We start from the raw sequence: 20997 nt of genomic DNA, 5'->3' as shown, positions 1-20997 counted from the left end.
ATGACATGAGAAAATTCAATGGAATTCAAATTTCAGTGTCCATAGCTGCAGTTTAATTGGAACACAGCCATGCCCGTTCATTTTATATTGTTCATGGCTGTGTTCATGTTGCTATGGACAAATTCAGTAGTTGTACCAGAGTATGTTTGCTCCAAAAAGGCTACAATGTATACTATCTGACCTTTTACTGAGAAACCTCTACTTTAGACCATGAAATCACCAGTGGGAGAATATATTTTCAACATCGCTAGAGCTAGACACTCCTCAGAAATTAACTCAGTTGACATGTAAGCAGAGAAGTGACATCATGGATTAAGAGATGAGGAGAGAGGAGAGCTTTTTCTATGTTCACAAATGAACTGAAGCAGATCCAGAAAAGTTTAGCACAATTATTTATGCTAATGGCTGCTTTCAACGTATGGAAAATAAGATGGTAAAATACAAATAGTAATTACTAGGCTGAGGCAGGCGGATCACCTGAGGTTGGGAGCTCGAGACCAGCTTGACCAACGTGGAGAAACCCTGTCTCTACTAAAAATACAAAATTAGCTGGGCATGGTGGTGTATGCCTGTAATCCCAGCTACTTGGGAGGCTGAGGCAAGAGAATCGCTTCAACCAGGGAGGTGGAGGTTGCGGTGAGCCGAGATCACGCCATTGCACTCCAGCCTGGGCAACAAGAGTGAAACTCTGTCACCAAAAAAAAAAAAAAAAAAAAAAATAGTAATTACTAAAGAATGGAGATTCTTTAAAAGAAAAGGCTAAAAACTGGGCAAAAGAGGCTTTATTTTTCTCAGAAAAGAAATGTTCCTCTGCCTTCACACAGCTTAGACTAATTGAGATCTTCTAACTCTAGAGGCTGGACCACTCTGGAAAACAGTCCAGTCACAGCCAGTGCCAAATTGCCCTGTAGGCCTCAGTTGAAAACAGGCCATTTTAGGAAAGCCTGCCTGAGGACCTGGCATTATGAGATAAAAAATGTCTATGTGGGGGCTTGGTTGCCCTAAACAAAGACACGTACATGAATTAGAGACAAAACATAACATAAAGCTGCAACTGACCATGCATGACTCTTTTCCACTAACGCTTTTGTATAGAAGCCCCTTAAATGCAATTTGAACTTTTCCTTCTCATCACATTTGCTCCAGCTGTTACCTCAGTGAGAATTTTCATTATCTGCTTCAGAATTTTTTTTTTTAGCCTTCGAAACCCTATTAATTTCCTCTGTTTGAGAAAATCTCCCTGCACTGCTGGTGAGAATTGTTTCCTCCTTCTTCCGTTTTTCCACAATTCTTTTTTTTTTTTTTAAATTTTTTGTAGAGATGGGGGTCTCACTCTGCTATCCAGGCTGATCTCCAACTCCTGGACTCAAAGGATGTTCCTGCCTCGGCCTCCCAAAGTGCTGGGATTACAGGTGTGGGCCACCGTGGCTGGCCAGTGTATCCACAATTCTTTAGATCCACCTCTATTTTACCCTTTATTCTATTCTTCCTGGACCAACTGTTTATGTGCATGACTGTGACCATTCCTGGTCCATAAACTCCTTAAGAGTAGAACCATCGTCTGCTGTTTGCTGCCTTCCATCATTAAACTCCATATTTGGAACATGGTGGAAGCACACTGAATAGCTGTTGAATTGAATTGCTAAAGGCATTTCTCCCCCTTTCCCCTTTTATCTTTCTCCAAGGTGGAGCCGTCTTCAAAAGAAGTAGCAGGGAGAGTAGTAAGTGCTATTACAAATCAAGCAGTGCCGAATTGGGTCAGAGGTCAACACAATCACACATTTCCACTTATTAAAATATTGTACACTTAACCCAAAATAATTGTTAACATGTAGAATCATGAACACATATTGAATAAATTGTTAAACATGAATACAGAACATTTTCTTGTAGATCAGTTTCTTAGAGCAGTAAACTTGGAGGTTTATTTTTTTTTAGTTATTTCTGATAAATATTAGGTGGTTGTAGCATTTTCAGTAGTAGGACACCTGATTAGCTAGACCGGTGTTTAACACAAGGACAGTAACAAGTTGATCCTGTGAGCCTAACCAAAGCTTGCACAGATTCTATCTAGCATTTCAGGTCTTTAGTTGAACTCTGAAGTAGAAGAACAAGAATACTACTGGCTATAAAAAGCAAGAACATTGTATTTGGCATCGTCAATAGCACCTTAAAGTTAGAAACGTTAGAGAGCCCTGAAATTGCCTTACACATTTAAATGAAGGTCACATTTGAGAGCCTATTTCTGAAGCTAGCAGATCTTTATGACTGAACTTAAGCAGTTGCTCAGATAGAAATCACTCAGGAAAAATCAGAAAGTGACTGAAGTTATAAAAACGAGATGTGTAAAATGAAGTAGGCAGCCACCGCATCCTGTCTGTTTGAGTCTGAGGAGTGCCCATCAGTTTTATGAGTCATGTGGAGAATAGTGCCTGTTGGAGTAATATATGTCTAACCCATACTTTTAAGGACATGCTTTGTGTTTTGTATAAGAAAGCGGAACCAATAGGAAATTGCTTGCTCAATGCACCCAAGCCCAAAATACAGGAGGACTGAATTACCTGGGAGATAGCAATGCAAACCCATGAGAGTAGCACCCAATCTGGCTCTGTAAATGAGAGAGTGCAGTCGAATAGACATCTATTTTCACATCCTCAGAACAACAAATATTTATTGCCATGACCATTTTGTGTTGCTTCATGAATTTTTTCCTGGAAGTACCAGAGAGAGAAGTCAAAGAGAGAAGCATGTAATTTACAAGACTTAAAGAAAAGTCTTCCAATTGGAAAGAAATTAAAGTTGGCTGTGTCCCTTGTAGTCTTTCTTCACTTCACATTTTATAAATGTCCTTGTATTCCTTTGTTAATTACTTGATTATAAAGTCTTTTCAAAAATCAAATACTTTACATGGCTAAGTAGTAAAAGTTTAATTTAAAAGCATCAGACCATGACATATTTTTAGCCAAAAATGAGCCTCTTGGGCTAAGCAAATTATACTTTTTTTGTTCTGGGTCATATACTATCATATATACTTTTTTATTTAAAACCATTACTTCAGGCAACATCAAAAATTCTTCCACATATTTTCTCTTTCTTTTTGCTAACTTTAGATTTTAAACTTTAACTGCTATTAAGGAATCCAATTTGAGGATTTGAGGATGCTCTGTCTACTTTCTAGATGTACATGCCTCAAGGGTTCAGAAATGATACAAAACACCAAATACTGAGACATGAAAAAGTTGGAGAAAGCTTTCTTTAGGTCATAGTGATTCCTTATTCACATTTTTCTCTGTCGAATACTGAGCCCAGTGTCTTGTATATAGTGAGAAGCCAGTATTTGTTGAATAAAAATATAGTAATTGGGGCCTTTGCCATTTATTAGCCATGTGACTTTGGGCCATGCATTTAATCTCCTTGGAATTTAGTTCTGATTTTTATTTTTCAGTTTGTGAAATGATGAGGTTTTAATTACATGGTCTATTAAATTCCTCCAGGGCAATCATTCCTGCTTGTGGGGCATGGAGAAGGCACCCAGACCTGTGCCAGCCAGTACCCTGCCCCTGAGCCAACACCACCTCCAGTGCCACCATGCACACATTCCCCAACAGGGGTCCCCTGCCCCAGCAGCTGCATTGCCTCTGCCACTGTGGTGAGCTGCCACAGGGAGGCAGGCACCCCAGCACCCACTAGCATGCTGCCGCAGTTGCTGCACCTTGGCCTTCACAGCGCAGTGGATTCCAAACCTTGGGGAGCCAGTGAACAAAGCTGGGGCCCAATACAAGTTCCCCAGAGTGAGAGCATGCAGTCCAGGAGTTAGGAGCTGAGAATTGGTCCCCCCAAATCTCCCAGAAATGAAGCCAGTTGGCTGAATTCACCTTATACTACAATCAAACCCTCAAGATCATTATCATAGGACAAAAGAAAAAAAAACTAAAGATCAGCAACCTCAAAGATTGAAGGTAGATAAGCCCACACAGATGAGAAGGAATCAGTGCAAGAATGCTGAAAACTCAAAAGCCAGAGTTCTGCCTTTCCTCCAAATGACTACATCATGTCTCCAGCAAGGGTTCTGAATTGGCTGAGATGGCTGAAATGACAGAAATAGAATTCAGAATGTAGATAGGAATGAAGATTATTAAGCTACAGGAGTATGTTGAAACCCAGTGCAAGGAAGTTAAAAGTCATAATAAAACAATGCAGGAGATGACAGACAAGATAGACAGTACAGAAAAGCAGGCAAACTGACATGATAGAGCTGAAAAACATACTACATAAATTTTATAATTCAATCAGGAGTGTTAATAGCAGAATAGACCAAGCAGAGGAAAGAATTTCAGAGCTTCAAGACTGGCTGTCCGAAATAAGAAAGTCAGTCAGACTAGAACAGAGAGAGGAAAAAAGGAAAAGGAATGAACAAAACCTCCAAGAAACATAGGATTATGGAAACAGATGAAATCTATGGCTTGCTGGTGTCCCTGAAAGGGATGGGGTGAATGGAACCAACTTGGAAAACATATTTTAGAATAGCATTCATGAGAACTTCCTCAACCTAGCAAGACAGGCCAATATTCAAATTCAAGAAATGCAGAGAACCCCAGTAAAATATGTCAAAAGAAAATCATCCTCAAGACACATAATCATCAGATTTTCCATGGTCAAAATGAAAGAAAAAGTGATAAAGGAAGCTAGAGAGAAAGGTCAGGTCACCTACAAAGGAAAGCTCATAAGTTTAATGGTGGAACTCTCAGCTGAAATCCTACAATACAGAAGAGATTGAGGGCCAATATTTTACATTCTTAAGAAAAAGAAATTCCAACCCAGAATTTCATGTCTGGTCAAACTAAGCTTCATAAGCAAAGGAGAAATAGATCCTTTTTACACAAGCAAATGATGAGGGAAATTGTCGCCACGGGACCTACCTTACAAGAGGTACTGAAGGAAGCACTAAATATGGGAAGAAAAGACTGTTAGCAGCCACTACAAAAACACACCGAAGTACTCAGACAAGTGATACTATAAAGCAACCACATAAACAAGACTGCAAAATAACCAGCTATCATGATGACAAGATCAAATCCACACATATCAATATTAACCTTGAATGTAAATGGGCTAAATGCCCCCAATTAAAAGACACAGAGTGGCAAGCTAAAGAACCAAGACCCATTGGTATGCTGTCTTCAAGAGACCCACCTCACATGTAATGACACACATAAGCTCAAAATAAAGGTATGGAGAAAAATCCAACAAGCAAATGGAAAACAGAAAAAACCTGGGTTTCAATAATAGTTTCTGACAAAACAGACTTTAAACCAAAACAATCAAAGAAGACAAAGAAGGACATTACATAACAATAAAGTGTTCAATTCAACAAGAAGATCTAACTATCATAAATATATACGCATCCAATAGAGGAGCACCCAGAGTTATAAAGCAAGTTCTCAGAGACCTTCAAAAAGACTTAGACTCCCACACAGTAATAGTGGGAGACTTTAACAACCCACTGACAATATTAGACAGATCATCAAGACAGAAAGCTAACAAATATATTTAGGACCTGAACTCAGCACTGGAACAAATGGACATGATAGATACTACAGAACTCTCCATCCCCCCAAAACAGAATATACATTCTTCTAATCGCCACATGGTACATGCTCTAAAATCGATCACATAATCAGAAGTAAAACATTCCTCAGCAAATGCAAAAGAACTGAAATCATAACAAACAATCTCTTGGACCACAGCACAATCAAATTAGAAATCGAGACTAAGAAATTCACTCAAAATCATATAATTACATGAAAATTGAATAACCTACAAGAAGTACTTTGAAACAAATGAGAACTGAGATGCAACATACCAGAATCTTTGGGACACAGCTAAGGCAGTATTAACAGGGGAATTTAAAGCACTAAATACCCACTCAAAAAGTTAGACAGATCTATAGTTAACAACATAACTTCACAACTAAAAGAACTAGAGGATCAAGAGCAAACAAATCCCAATGCAAGACAAGAACTAACCAAAATCAGAGCTGAACTGAAGGAAATTAGGACACAAAAAACCATTCAAAAGATCAATCCAGAAGCTCATTTTTTGAAAAAATTAATAAAAAAAAGACAGCTAGATAATAAAGAAGAAAATAGAGAAGATTCAAATAAACACAATTAGGAATGATGAGGCGGATATTACCAATGACCCCACAGAAAGACAAACAACCATCAGAGAATATTATTAACACCTCTACGCACACAAACTAGAAAATCTAGAAGAAATGAATAAATACCTGGACACATACACCCTCCCAGGGCTGAACCAGGAAGAAATTGAATCCCTGGACAGACCAATAATAAGTTCTAAAATTGAGTCAGTAATAAACAACTTACCAATGCAAAAAAAACAAAAAGCCCAGGATCAGACAGATTCACAGCTGAATGCCACCAGATGTACAAAGAAGAGCTGATACCATTTCTACTGTAACTATTCCAAAAAATTGAGGAGGAGGAATGCCTCTTAACTCATTCTATGAGGCCAGCATCATGCTGATAGCAAAACCTGGCCAAGATACAACAACAAAAAATGAAAAATTCAGGCCAATATTTTTGCTGAACATCAATCAAAAATCCTCAACAAAATACTGGCAAACTGAATCCAGCAGGATATCTATCAAAAAGTGTAGGAACCATGATTAAGTAGGCTTTATTCCTGGATGCAGCATTGGTTCAGCACATGCAAATCAATAAATGTGATTCATCACATAAACAGAACTAAAACAAAAACCACATGATTATCTCAATTGAAGGGGAAATTCTTTTGATAAAATTAGGCACTCTTCATGTTAAAAAGTCAATAAACTAGGTATTGGTCAGGCATGCTGGCTCACTCCTGTAATCCCAGCACTTTGGGAGGCTGAGGCCGGTGGATCACCTGAGGTGGAGAGTTCGAGCTCAGCCTGGCCAACATGGTGAAATCCTATGTCTACTAAAAAGACAAAATTCAGCCAGGCCTGGTGGGGCATGTCTTTAATCCTAGCTACTCAGGAGACTGATGCATGAGAATTACTTGAACCTGCGATGCGGAGGTTGCAGTTAGCTGAGATTGCACCACTGCACTCCAGCCTGGGCAACAGGGTGAGACTCTGTCTAAAACAAACAAACCAAAAAACAGGCAAAGAAACAAACAAGAAAACAAAAAACCAAACAAACAAAAACCCCTAGGTGTTGAAGGAACATATTTCAAAACAATAAGAGCCATATATGGCACACCCACAGCCAATATCACACTGAATGGGCAAAAGCTGGAAGTATTCTCCTTGAAAACCAGCACAAGATGAGGATGCCCACTCTCATCACTCCTACTCAACATAGTATTGGAAGTCCTGGCCTGGGCAATCAGGAGAAAGAAATAAATGCATTCAAATAGGAAGAGAGGAAGTCAAATTATCCCTGTTTGCAGGTGATATAATCTTGTATCTAGAAAACACCGTAGTCTCAGCCAAAAAGCTCCTTAAGCTGATAAACAACTTCAGCAAAGTCTCAGGATACAAAATCAATATGCAAAAATTATTGGCATTCCTATATGCCAAAAACGGTCAAGCCAAGAGCCAAATCCTGAATGCAATCTCATTCACAGTTGCCACACAAACACACACACAAAACAAAATACCTAGGAATACAGCTAACTAGGGAGGTGAAACATCTCTACAAGGGGAACTACCAAACAGTACTCAAAGAAATCGGAGATAACACAAACAAATGGAAAAACATTCCATGCTCATGGATAGAAAGAATCAATATCATAAAAATGGCCATTCTGCCCAAAGCAATTTATAGATTCAATATTATTTCTACTAAATCACCACTGACATTTTTCACAGAACTAGAAAAAACTATTTTGAAATTCATATGGAACCAGAAAAGAGCCTGAATAGCTAAGGCAATTCTAATCAAAAAGAACAAAGCTGGAGGCATCATGCTACCTGACTTCAAACTATACTACAGGGTTGCAGTAACCAAAACCACATGGTATTGGTACAAAAACAGACACATAGAACAATGGAACAGAATAGATAACCCAGAAATGAGGCCACACACCTAAATTTGTATGATCGTCAACAAACCTGACAAATACAAGCAATAAGGAAAGGATCCCCTATTCAATAAATGGTGCTGGGATAACTGGGTAGCCATATATAGAAGATTGAAACTAGACCCCTTCCTTACACCAGATACAAAAATTAACTCAAGATGGATTAAAATTTAAAAGTAAAACCCAAAACTATAAAAACCCTGGAAAATAACTTAGGCAATACCATTCTAGGCATAGAAATGGGCAAAAATTTTATAATGAAGATGCCAAAAGCAATTGCAACAAAAGCAAAAATTGACAAATGGGATCTAGTTAAACTAAAGTGCTTTTGCACAACAAAAGAAACTATCAACAAAGTGAACAGACAACCTATGGAATGGCAGAAAATTTTTGCAAAACTATGCATCTGACAAATGTCTAATATCCAGCTTCTGTAAGGAACTTAAACAAATTTACAGGAAAAAAACAAACAACACCGTAAAAAGAGTGGACAAAGAACATGAACAGACACTTTTCAAAAGATGTACATGCAACCAACATGCATATGAAAAAAAGCTCAATATTACTGATCGTTAGAGAAATGCAAAACAAAACCAAAATTAGATACCATCTCACACCAAACAGAAAGGCTACTATTAAAAAGTAAAAAAAAATAGATGCTGGTGAGGCTGCAGAGAAAAGCAAATGCTTATATACTGTTGGTGGCAGTCTAAATAGTTCTATTATTGTAGAAGACAGTGTGGCAATTCCTTAAAGACCCAATATGAGAAAAGGCATTTGACCCAGCAATCCCATTACTGGAATATAAATGGTCTATTACAAAGATACATGAACACATATGTTCATTTCAGCACTATTCACAGTAGAAAAGACATGGAATCAACCTAAATGCCCATCAATGATAAACTGCATAAAGAAAATGTAGTATATATACACCATGGAATACTACGCAGCCATACAAAAGAAGAACATGTTTTTTGGAGGGACATGGATAGAGCTGGAGACCATTATCCTTAGAAGAAAACTAACACAGGAACAGAAAACCAAATACCACATGCTCTCACTTATTAGAGGGAGCTAAATGATGAGAACACATGGTCACATAGAGGAGAACAACAAACACTGGGGCTTATTGGAGGGTACAGTGTGGGAGGAGGAAAAGGAGCAGGAAAAATAACTAATGGGTTCTAGGCTTCATACCTGGGTGATGAAATAATCTGTATACCAACCCCCCATGACACAAGTTTACCTATATAATAAACCTGCAATGTACCCATGAACTTAAAATAAAAGTTAAAAAACAAAGAATAAAATATAAAAATGGGCAGACGGCTTGAGTAGACATTTATTAAAAGAACACTTACAAAAAAAGTACCAAAATTCTCTAATTCCATAACAACTTAACTTGGCCATAACAAAAAGCAATGACTGACAAAGTGGCAAAATCAAACAAAAGTTTCAACTGGCAAATTTTTTCTTCAACTACTATATCTATCCTTCCTAAGCATCAACATCTACTGTTGGGGTCATTGGAGGGCCAATCCATTCTAGTGAGCCCTCTGTTCCTTGACTTAGAGGATGCATATGTGAATATATTTTGAGGTAGATTATTTTTGGCAATTCTCAAATGTCTTAGTTAAGTGGGGGAGAGTACTATCTCAGTGGATAAAAGTATTAATATGCAGGTTAGCCTTAAATAAGCTCATTGCCCTCAGCCACATTTATGAGACAACAGAGGTTAAATGATATAGAGGACACAAATCAGTGGTCACCATTTTAAAATCTTGATCTCATAAAACACAACTATTACACACAATTTATCCATAGCTGGGTGCTACTGGAGTTAAGTAAATAACAGATAATCCAACACCCCAAATGATGGATTTTGAAGTCAATACCTCAGATCATTTTAATGTTCCAATATCTATGTTACAGAGCTGAATCTATACAATAAAACTGTTTTTTTTCCATAAAATGTTTCTGAGTTTAATGCTTACATTTCCCAGGTTCTAGAGTTTTCAAGTTCAGTACTTCAGCCCTCTTTTGGCTGAACTGCAACCTTCCCAGCTGCCCTGACCTTAATCGATGTGGTCAGAACCTCTTGTCTTAGAAACACAGCTGCTGCACTCCCCTCATCTTATTTTTACTTCTCTTTGGACCATGTGATGAACCCTTTGAAGTGGGCCATCCACAAGGAAGGATATAACCTTCAAGTAGGAGCTCTTTTTCTGTTACTTTCAATGGGGAGCTATGCTAATATCAAAAGAGAAAAGAGGCTTTTATGGCTGAGAGAAGCCAATAGATTGTGAAGCTAATTTGAACTACTGCTGCTGATTAGGGATAAAATAAGCCAAGCAGGAGAGAAATGCTCTCTTTTCATTAGGCACCACAGCTCTGCCAGAGTGAGGGTACCCGACATCTCCTTATAATAATTACGAAAGGACTGTGATTTTGCTCTCAGCTTTTAAATTAAACCTCTTCATGGCCTAAATTCACATTGGCTGCTTGATCTTCCTCTTTCTAGGACTCCTGGTTATGACACTCTCAAATTATGTGGCGTCTCTCCTCAGTGTTCTCAAAAACGATTTGAGACTTCAGTGTTGGGAGTCTTTCTCATTAGAGGGTTAGCTAAACACATAAGATTTACATAACCTTTGACATTTTAAATTTAGCTCTTGGATACTTGTGAGCTGTCATGTACAATTCATTTTTTTAAAGTAGAATTCATTCAATTCCGTTTCATTCAAATTCCTAATATAGTCTACTAGCACTGTGGAACTCATCAATGGCAATAATACTCAAGAGCAACACATTTTTTTCTAATATCTTTTTTCATGCTTTCTAGACAGTGATTGAACTTATAAATGTACTTTCTCAAACTCTCCAAATTCCATTTTATTGACCAAAGACACATTAGGGCAAAATAGTCTTTGAGTCCTGGTCAAGAGGGAAGGCTATCATAAGCAGATCCCAAAATTTGAGGCATTTCTGTTTCAAATGAAGTCATTGTCATTTAATGCGGGGGAAAATGCTGAGTGGTTCATCACATGCAAAACAGGGAGTTCCTAAAAAGTTAGGGAAGTGCTTTACATATAAAATCCTCCCAGTGATAAGCAGGAGTGAGAGTAAGGATGTACCGCAGGCACTTGGAAAATTACTTCAAAATAAGAACTTGCAGTTTTTCCTAATCATTTGCATAGTGCAGCTGCACAAGGCAGAATTCAAAAGATGTCCCACAAAATTCCCGCTCCCTGCTGATTTAATCTAACGTGAATCGAGGAACTACCATGAAGGGTCTTTGCTGGCTTTGAAGCAGGACGAAGATGCCACCCCAAAAAGAATGTGGGCAGCCTCTAAAACCTGAGAACAACCCACCCTGGGCTGATTGCTGGCAGGGACACCAGACCTGAGTCCTATAATCTCATGGAATTCAATTCTGCCAACAACCTGAATGAGCCTGGAAGTGAATTCATCCCCAGAAGCTCTGGAAAAGAACACAGCCCGCCCATCACCTTGTGAAACCCAGAGCAGAGAACTGGCCTGCAAAATGGGTGTTGCTTTAACTGCTAACTTTGTGATTATGACGGTAGCAGTAGAAAATCAACATGGCAGCTGACACAGGCTTTATCACAGTGTTCCCTTTGGCTCTAACTATTTACTCAATAAAGTGGAAGATTTGGTGCAGGGAGCTCCTAACACAGGTGATGGAGCCAGTAGAAGGGAGGAGGGTGCAATAGTTTCAGTGAGTAGTTGTAACGCTAATGGAACACAGATTCCGCTAGGAGTTGCTCCACTACCCCACATGAAGTGACAGAGGAAGGAAGATGAGGGCATGATAGGGAAAGCCTAGAAAGGAGTGAGTAGAGGATTTGAGGACACAGCTTGAACTCCACATCCACAGCAAGTGGACTTATCATTCTCATAGGCTAAACTTGGTGGGAATAGCTTTGGAAATGAAGTGAGGTGGCACTAGAATGTCCACCAGTTGCCTGCTTTTCTCTGCTATATCCACGATGATTCACCCTGCTCAGAATCTGCCTCCTGGCATACAGTGACTTTCACTAGAAGGCAATAGTTACACAATTCTTGCTGGAGTCCACAAGAGCTGCAAATACAGCGTAGACTAGTGCTTCCCAAACTTTGGAGTGCAAGTGGACTGTGACTCCCATCATCCTAAATAACAAACAGAGAGGGAGATGCTTTAAATGGAAATGATATTTATTTGGAAATAGGCATTGCAATGGGAATATGTGTGCCATAGTAAACTAGGTTCTCATTCAGGGTGGTAAAGGAAGACAAAGGTTTTTTAAAGAAAAATGAGGAGAATTACGTAATTGTTTTGAGATAATAATTCTTGACTACAAGGGTCAATAACAAGGGTGGAATTAGTCCAAGGTTGAACAAGCAGTTGCTGGGCAGATGTCCTCACAGAATTTTTTTGTGTGTGTGTATGTAAGGTTGTGCAGTCTTTGTGTGAGATTTTGGGTTTTGCAATATTTTGTGATAGTTTTTGTTCTCAGTCATTTGTGCATGAGAAGCTTCCCTTCATGGCCTTTCCTAGCTCTATTTATCTTCCCCAGTTTTTAACACAATTGACTCCATTTTGATTCTGATAACTTTCATGCTCCATTTCAAGATCCAAACAAACCATCATTCATGTGAATGCAAAGGAAAGTTATATTTGGACATGCAAAGATTCAGAAACACCATTCACCATGTACTAGTTCTGAAAAAATTTTTTTTGAAGTATTATAGTCAAACAATGAATGTATCAAAATAAAGGGCTCAAGAAAATTGGAGGAAACATTGATAGACAATAAGGGCATAGAACTTATAGTTAAATTTAATTATGGTTAATTTTGTACATGCAAATTTAAAATAATATTAAGAATGATTTTTAAAAATTGAAGAATCATAATGTGAAATAAAGTTAGTAAAAATCTAGATAAAAAATTCCAGATTAGCAAAATAAAAATAAAGAAAAGCAGAATATGTAAGAAGGGGACAGAGATAAAAAAGTTTTCTGTTTAAATACTTAGCATAGTCTAGGAGGTGAAAGGGTATAGGCACTATTTAATTTTCATTCTTTACGGTGATGAGGAATAAAAGGTTCAAATGCTTGTAAAAAAATAACAAAAATCATTAGTAGAATGAACATAGAAACTATTAAATAACATAGAAATAATGACATTAGTTTATTTATTCATTAATATAATAAATAGTTGAGTTCATTCCATTCCATTCCTTGTGTTCATTCCATTCCTTATGATAGGCAAAATAGTCATAGTCCCTGCCCTTTACTATAAGTATGAATGCATATAATGATTATTATGTGAAAGGTAATGTTAGGGGAAGATAATATTTATGCATATGCATGAAACAAAGTGAAAATATTTTTACCATCCCCTAATGGAGGCTATTTTTGTGGAATGGGACTGCAGGTGTGGTAGCTATTAGCAACCATCATCAATTCTTTTTTACTTCCTCTTCCAGAGGAAAGTAAACCATGGCCACCTTTAAGTAAACCACTATACCTTGAAGTTAACCATGGCTGTGTGCCTTAATTTGGCAAATAAAATGTGTCATTTTCAGGCAGAAGATTTGAGGCAGTGCACAATTTTGCTAAGTTCATTTTTTCCTTGTTATGATGCTCATGGAAGCTTGCAATGGCATGAAATATCCATCAATGTGGTTCTGGAGAGATTGATAATCAGAGGCCTGCAGCATGCCCTAGCCTAATCTGATGGATACAGCTGTTGGTACCAATAAATGGAGGCGTTGCCTTAAAACAACCTAAAATGTTTGGCTTTGGCTTAATGATTGGTAGGTGGCAAGGGAAGTTTGGAAGTAAGAAGGAGGTTAGCTCATGTTATTCTGGGATGAGACATTAGTTGATGGTAGTTTAACCTGGGAGGTATATATTTGTACTTCTAGGTAAGTACTTGGTAAACATTTTCTGTAAAGAGAAAGACAGTAAGTATTTTAGGCTTTTCAAACTGTATGAGTCTCTGTTGCACATTCTTCATTGCTTGTTTGTACAATCTTTAGTTCCCCTTTTACACAATCAAGTTGTTGTCTGGATTTGGACTACAGGATTGCCAAACCCTGTTCTAGGGAAGTGCTTAGTTTTTAAAGTACATTTGAAGTTGATTTTGGTTATTGTTGACTGCATTTGTCAGGGTGCTAATAAGACAATAATGAGCTTAGAAAAGAACTGGCCAATTTGTATGTAGGAAGAAAGAGAGTATAGTTTGGGGGATTTGCGGTGAGGAATCTTACCCTTTTAAAAGATAAAGCTGAGAAGGTCTTTGAGAATTACACTTGGAGCAAGTATGAATTCTAGGTATGACTGTCACACCTATTGTTAAAATCTTTGACTCAGATCCATGACCTAGTAAAGGTGTGGCGCCTAAATATTTTTAATTGGACAAAATGGCTCTCTCACCTAAACTGGATAGTCCAACATACCTTAGTTATGTCCAGAGGAAAAAAGACAAGAGATTTGGGTGTGATAAAGTAAAAGTAGCAAATAGAAGTATATTTGGAAAAAAAATGTAGGTATTGAATAAGTAAGGTATTGAATTGAGTAAGGTCTTCAGAGAACTGTACTGTCAAATGAATCACAAGCTGAAACTTAAAGAGACAGAGGCTATTTGAAATTTTAAAATAAAGAATTATGAATGAGTAGATGTTGAAGTGCATGATCCTTTAATATATATTCCAGATTGAAGGAAAGAAGAATCTCAAAGGAAGAACATCTTAGAGGATGGAGTCAAGAATTTTGGAAAACTGGACAAGAGAACCCTTCCAAGACATAAGAACTGCAATTTAATATGGGTACATTTTCTGTGCCTAAGGTAGTAAACCTTCACAATCACCACCTAGATTCCAGAATTGCTATCAAATGTCTGCCATGTAGCCAATATTCTTCCCTTTTCTGAATGTGAATCTCTTTAGAATTATTATGTATTTATTCTGCAGTTGCATATTGGGTGTGGATGTGTGCTCAGGTGGCAGTTGGGCATGTAAGTCATCTTTCTTTCTTTTTTTTTTTTTTTTGAGACAGAGTCTTACTTTGTCACCCAGGCTGGAGTGAAGTGACGCGATCTCGGCTCACTGCAGCCTCCGCCTCCCACATTCAAGCGATTCTCATGCCTCAGCCTCCTGAGTAGCTGGAACTACAGGCATGTGCCAACATGCCTGGCTAATTTTTTATATTTTTAGTAGAGATGGGGTTTCGCCCTGTTGGCCAGGCTTGTCCTGAACTCCTGACCCTAAGTGATCCACCCGCCTCAGCCTCCCAAAGTGCTGGGATTATAGGAGTGAGCCACTACGCCTAGCCAAGTCACCTTTTTAGTTCATAGATTTCTGGATGAAGTGAAATCACATCCAAACCTAATACAGAAAACACCACATTAATCTCTGATACAGGGACTAGGATGCGTCACCAGGAGATCTTGAACTCAGAGCTGATCCTCCAACTGGTGGGACCTTGGGGTTGTCCCGCTTAGGGAGAGGTTGAATATACAGTACATGGGGAAAGGAGAGGAAATCAAGTATTTGGTGAACAGAAGGGTGACGTTAGTCATTAATGCTATACACTTAATATTAATATTTCCAGTTATCTATCCTTCTAGGCTGGTAGTCAGATTGCATTTCTCTGCCCTTTTAAGTTACCCCCATTAGATTAGCCTTCTTTTAGTTCTCCTACTGTGCTCACTCTCTCCTTGTTACAAGCCTTATGCTGAATATAGTACCCAGAGTGATACTATTATAGTTCAGATCACATATTCCCATTGCACCTAGAATAGAACACAAACCTGTGAACAGACCTGAAATCTCTGGGATCAGATTTCCAGCTGCCTCTCCAGCCCCATCTTAAACCATTCTCCACCCTCTGCATGTTTACTGCTGGGCTTCACAGGGACTATGCTTCCATTACTTTCTCATGCCAAGCTTTTTCTTGTCTCAGAGCCATTGTACTTCTTCTCCCCTGCCCAGCTGGCTCTTTCTCCAGATGTTCAAATGGCTGAGATTTCTCCTTATCCAGGTACCAGGTCACATATCAGTTCCTTGGAGAAGGGAGGCTGTTCCTGACCTGACCACCTCCTTTGAAAGAGCCTTATCATCCCCTGTCTAATCTCTCCACTCTGTTTCATTTTCTTCTTACTTTTTACCACCATCTGAAATTATTTTTTTAGTTGCTTATTTGCCCAGCTTTCTCTAGAAAAAGAGAAGATTCAGCAGGGTCTTGTCTGGCTAATTTCATCACAGAATCCCCAGAGCCTGGATTAGCTGGACACCTCATAAGCACTCAGTGGGTACCAATTGAATGAATCCATTGATGATAGAGTATACCAATTAGGCAGGAGCAAATCACCACCCTATCTCAGAGGCTTAGTATGAGGAAGTTTATTGCTCTTTCAAGGCCCATGTTAATTGTAGGTGAATTGACGTTTCTGCTCCAGGTTTCCCATTGACTGAACTGTTACTAACTACACACTGCCGATTATCATGGCAGAAAGGAGAAAGCAGACAAACTACAATGATTCTTAAAAATCCCACCAGAAGTGACATAGGTCCATCCTGATCATATTTACCTAGCCAGAACTAGTCACTAGGTCAGATCCAGCTTCATGGGGTTAGGGAAGGGCAGTCCTTCAAGATGTCTGGGAAGAGAATTGGAAATATTTGGCAATTAGCAATAATGACTGCCTTATAGAAATGATCATAGTCCCTGTGAAGCCCAGCAGTAAACATGAAGAGGGTATAGAAATGATCCCTCTTCTTTTCAGATCTCAACTGAAATATACTATCCACAGTAAAGCAGTTTTCTTTATCCCTTAAACCAGCTGCTTCTCAAATTTAATGTGACCACCAATTATCTGGGGATCTTATTAAAGTGCAGGTCTAGAAAGGGGCCTGAGATCCTGTGTTCTAAGCAGCTCCCAAGTGATGCTAATGCTGCTGGCTTGTAGACCATGCTCTGTGGAGCCTGTCTACAGGTTTCTCTTAAGTACAGGCATCCTTCTTATTAGCACCCATCTCCATTTATACATTTGCATGATCCACTTTTCCCTCAGATTCTGAGCTCCATGACATCAGGGACCGTTTTGCTGTCATTCACCCATTCACCATTGTTGCCTCCCTGTGATAAGGGTGTTCAATAAATATTAGCTAGACTCATGAGTTGTTGATTTCCTGGATTTCTAGGACTAGTTGCCTATTTCTGGATATGTGTCCAAAGTCCTGGAACATTACTGGAGCTTGGCATTTAGTGGCCCTGAAATTGGCATGTGCTCTTTGGAAGGGACATTTTTGGCCATAAGCACTCCATTATTTGTTGAATATATATTAGCATATACTATCACAATTGCTTCTTTTGGGTTTGGGTACTAAAGTCTCACAATGCTAGCAAAGAATATTATAATTAAAATTAAGCAGTAACTATTCCATTAATGTAACTGTGTTCTTATCTTCTACATTCCTGAAGTTCATCTTGTTAGTTGCAGTGTAGTCAGTTTACTGACTGTATTAGCCAGTGTTCTCCAGAGAAACAGAACAAACCATATGTATGTGCATATATATAAGACAGCTTTATTTTAATGAATTGGCTCATGCAATGATAAAGGCTTCGTGAGTCCAAAATCTGATGGAGTTGACCAGCAGGCTGGAGACCCAGGTGTTAGTTGCAGTTTGAGTCCAAAGGCTCTCTGATGGCAGAATTCCTTCTTCTTGTGGGGTAGGGGGTGGAGAGGTGAGGCAGTAGAGGTCAGTTTTGTTTTATTGAGGCCTTCAACTGATTGTATGAGGCCCATCCACATTATGGAGGGTAATCTGCTTTAGTCAAAGTCCAGTAATTTAAATGCTAATTTCATCTAAAAAAACACCGTCACAGAAACATCTAGGATAATGTTTGACCAAATACCTGGGCACTGTGGCCCAATCCAGTTGACATAAAATTAACCATCACATTCACCTTTCACATTCTTTAGAATGACTCAAATCTCCCTGGTAATGAAAACGACCTTAATAGGTCAGTTATAAAACCTCTGCAGTAGGTCAGTTTAATATTCATTTGTGCTTTGAATTCATTTAGCACTGTTATTAGGACTTATTTTAAACAACCAGAGCTGGCTCAGAGGGAAGAGGGTAACTTAATTACCTTCTCATTTTAGTAATATTCATATTTCTTCCTTCCTCTATAGCTGCCTTTTATTCTCTGCTATAATTTATAGCATTATAATTAGGAGTTCTGACGATATACTTGAGCAAAGTGTGTGCTTATGGATAAGTGGGACCATTAATGGACTAGGAACTTTGAGTCCTGTCTGTTTCCTTCACATGACTTTGAAAGACACAGATGCTTAGTTGTTAATACATGAATGACAAGCAGCTGCTTTAACTCACTCACTGTTAGCCAGTACTAAAAAGGCCAGCCAGCTGGAGCAAAGCATTTGAAAATAAAGGCAAGGGCAATCTGAACTTCCTCAGTGAGGACAGAGTATTCCCTCCAGCTCGACATTCCACTTCCTTGAGATACGATCCTCAGGTGACAGCTGTGAAGGGAAATGCTAATGATCGTGTATGGGCAGTAAAGTTGATGCCTTTTGCCCCTTGAGGGAAATGAAACAGATGCCTGTATCTTCTTAGGCTTCAGTTCTGTGATCTAATTGAGGCTATTGTCCAGCATTAAATCTGGAGTACGCTCTAGTGGGTCTTCCTATGATGCCAAGGGTGAGAGAGTTGTGCCAGTGCTGTAGAATACTGGCCATCATAGTTGTTTTTATAATTTTTCAAAATGACAGCCTGGCTTTGTTTAGATTTACACTAACTTTGTGATCTTGGCTGAGCCAATTAATCATGGTTGTTTTCCTCTTTTCTAAAAAGCAACGTATTTCTGAACATTTTAAAATACGTTGAAGGGGAGGAAGGAAAGGTTGAAGCTGAAGTGACGGAAGGCAGAATAGCCCAGTGGTGAAGTACATAGGGCTCCTGTCTGTATCAGTCAGGGTACAGATCAGAGAAGCAGAGCCAGTAGAAGATACATAGTAAGAGACATGTTGTAAGAAACTGGATTATACAATTGTGGGGGTTGGTCTTCAGGAAGGGCAAGCTGGAACTCCTGGGGAAGAGTTGAAGCTGCTGTCCTCAGGCAGAATTTTTTCTCCAGGGAAGCCTCAGCTCTGCTACTAAGGCCTTTCAACTGGTTGAAGCAGGCTCGCCAGGTTATCTAGGATAATTACCTTACTTAAAGTCAACACTTATAGAATTGAATCCCATCTATAGAAAACCTTCACAGCAACATCTTAGATTAGTGCTGGATTGAATAACTGCAGACTGTGGCCTACCCAATTAGGCACATCAAAAAGACATCACAGTGCCCCAAAAGCTTGATCCTTCACTCTCACGGAGGTAGAGAATAAATGGTGGTTACCAGAGGCTGGGAAGGGGTGAGGGGATGGGGGAATAAAGAGGGGCTGCTTAAAAAAGGGACAAAAATATAATTAGATAGAAGGAATAAGATCTAGTGTTCAGTAGCACCATAGGACGACTACAGTTAACAATAATTTACTGTATACTTCAAAATAACTAGAAGAAAATATTTGGAATGTTCCAAACACAAAGAAAAGATAAATGTTTGAGGTGGTGGATATCCCAATTACCTTGATCTGATCATTACACACTGTATGACTATCAAAATATCACATGTTCCCTATAAATATGTTCAACTGAGGATACATAAAAATTTTAAAAGAGAAAAAAATTAAAGCTATTATGATTATTGAATAAAAGAAGGCATCATACTGCCCCAAAAGCTTGACCCTTCACTCTCTGTGAAATTTATGCCTTAGTACTCATTCATTCATTTATAAATTAAACAAATTATAGTATCTACCTCATAGGATGCTTGTATGGATGAGATAGGATTAAATGATCGAATACATGTATGCTGCTTACAATAAGATCTGGCACAAAGTAGCACTCAATAAGCAGTTTATGCTTTTTCATGCATTCTTACATTAAATATTAAATTTCATGGTGTCACCAAGTTTTAAGCATGATTTTTTTTAAGGTGAAGAAACTGAAGTAGAGAGAATTGAAATGACTTGTCACCAACCTGTCTAGTTAACGCAACCAGGGCTAGAAACCATGTTTACTCTGATGCTTTTTATAGCTGAGATGACTGTCACCATCAGTGTGTCTGTCATTACCAACATGATTTTCAGAACTTTAAATCATTTATACATAAAACAAAATAACCTCAAGGTGTAGCTGGGGCCACCTCATTTTTTTAGACTTCAATGCATTTTGATTCAAACACCCACAAGCAGTGGTGGCTAATTCGATGTGCTTCCTAATATCATTGGGGATTCTTGGGAAGACATTTCATTCCTGGCTTTGACATCCCTGTCCCCGTTACCCCTTTTTGTGCCCAAATTTGAAATGCGGCCCTGTTTCCTTGTACCCACAGATATTTCTTTTTTTTTCTTTTTCTTTTTTTTTTTTTTGAGATGGAGTCTCTCTCTGTCGCCCAGGCTGGAGTGCAGTGGTGCCATCTCGGCTCACTGCAAGCTCCACCTCTGGGGTTCAAGCCATTCTCCTGCCTCAGCCTCCCGAGTAGCTGGGACTACAGGTGCCCGCCACCACGCCCGGCTAATTTTTTGGTATTTTTAGTAGAGACGGGGTTTCACCATGTTAGCCAGGATGGTCTCGAGCTCCTGACTTCGTGATCCAGCCGTCTCGGCCTCCCAAAGTGCTGGGATTACGGGCATGAGCCACTGCACCCGGCTCCACAAAGATATTTCTGAGTGTGCCGACCGTTGACTGGTGAGAGAGTGGGTTTATACATAGCCATATCTCCCCTTAACCCCACTTGCCATAGAAATTAATCAGGCACTTTTC

At 38.9% G+C, this 20997-nt stretch overlaps 1 long non-coding RNA gene across 1 annotated transcript in view; it reads left to right on the top strand.

Moving 5' to 3' along the window:
- The window catches only part of LOC129034657 (uncharacterized), a 100542-nt gene that overhangs the window by 56408 nt on the left and 23137 nt on the right, over positions 1-20997 (top strand). Inside the window, exon 2 of the long non-coding RNA XR_008501964.1 lies at positions 14816-14948. This is a non-coding gene — a long non-coding RNA (uncharacterized LOC129034657). The remainder of the gene's footprint in view (positions 1-14815; positions 14949-20997) is intronic.

Source organism: Pongo pygmaeus, chromosome 3, assembly GCF_028885625.2.
Source record: "Pongo pygmaeus isolate AG05252 chromosome 3, NHGRI_mPonPyg2-v2.0_pri, whole genome shotgun sequence".
In the NCBI taxonomy this organism is placed as follows: domain Eukaryota; kingdom Metazoa; phylum Chordata; class Mammalia; order Primates; family Hominidae; genus Pongo; species Pongo pygmaeus.
Note: the sequence above shows the minus strand (reverse complement) of the source record. Positions and strands in the feature narration are given on the sequence as shown.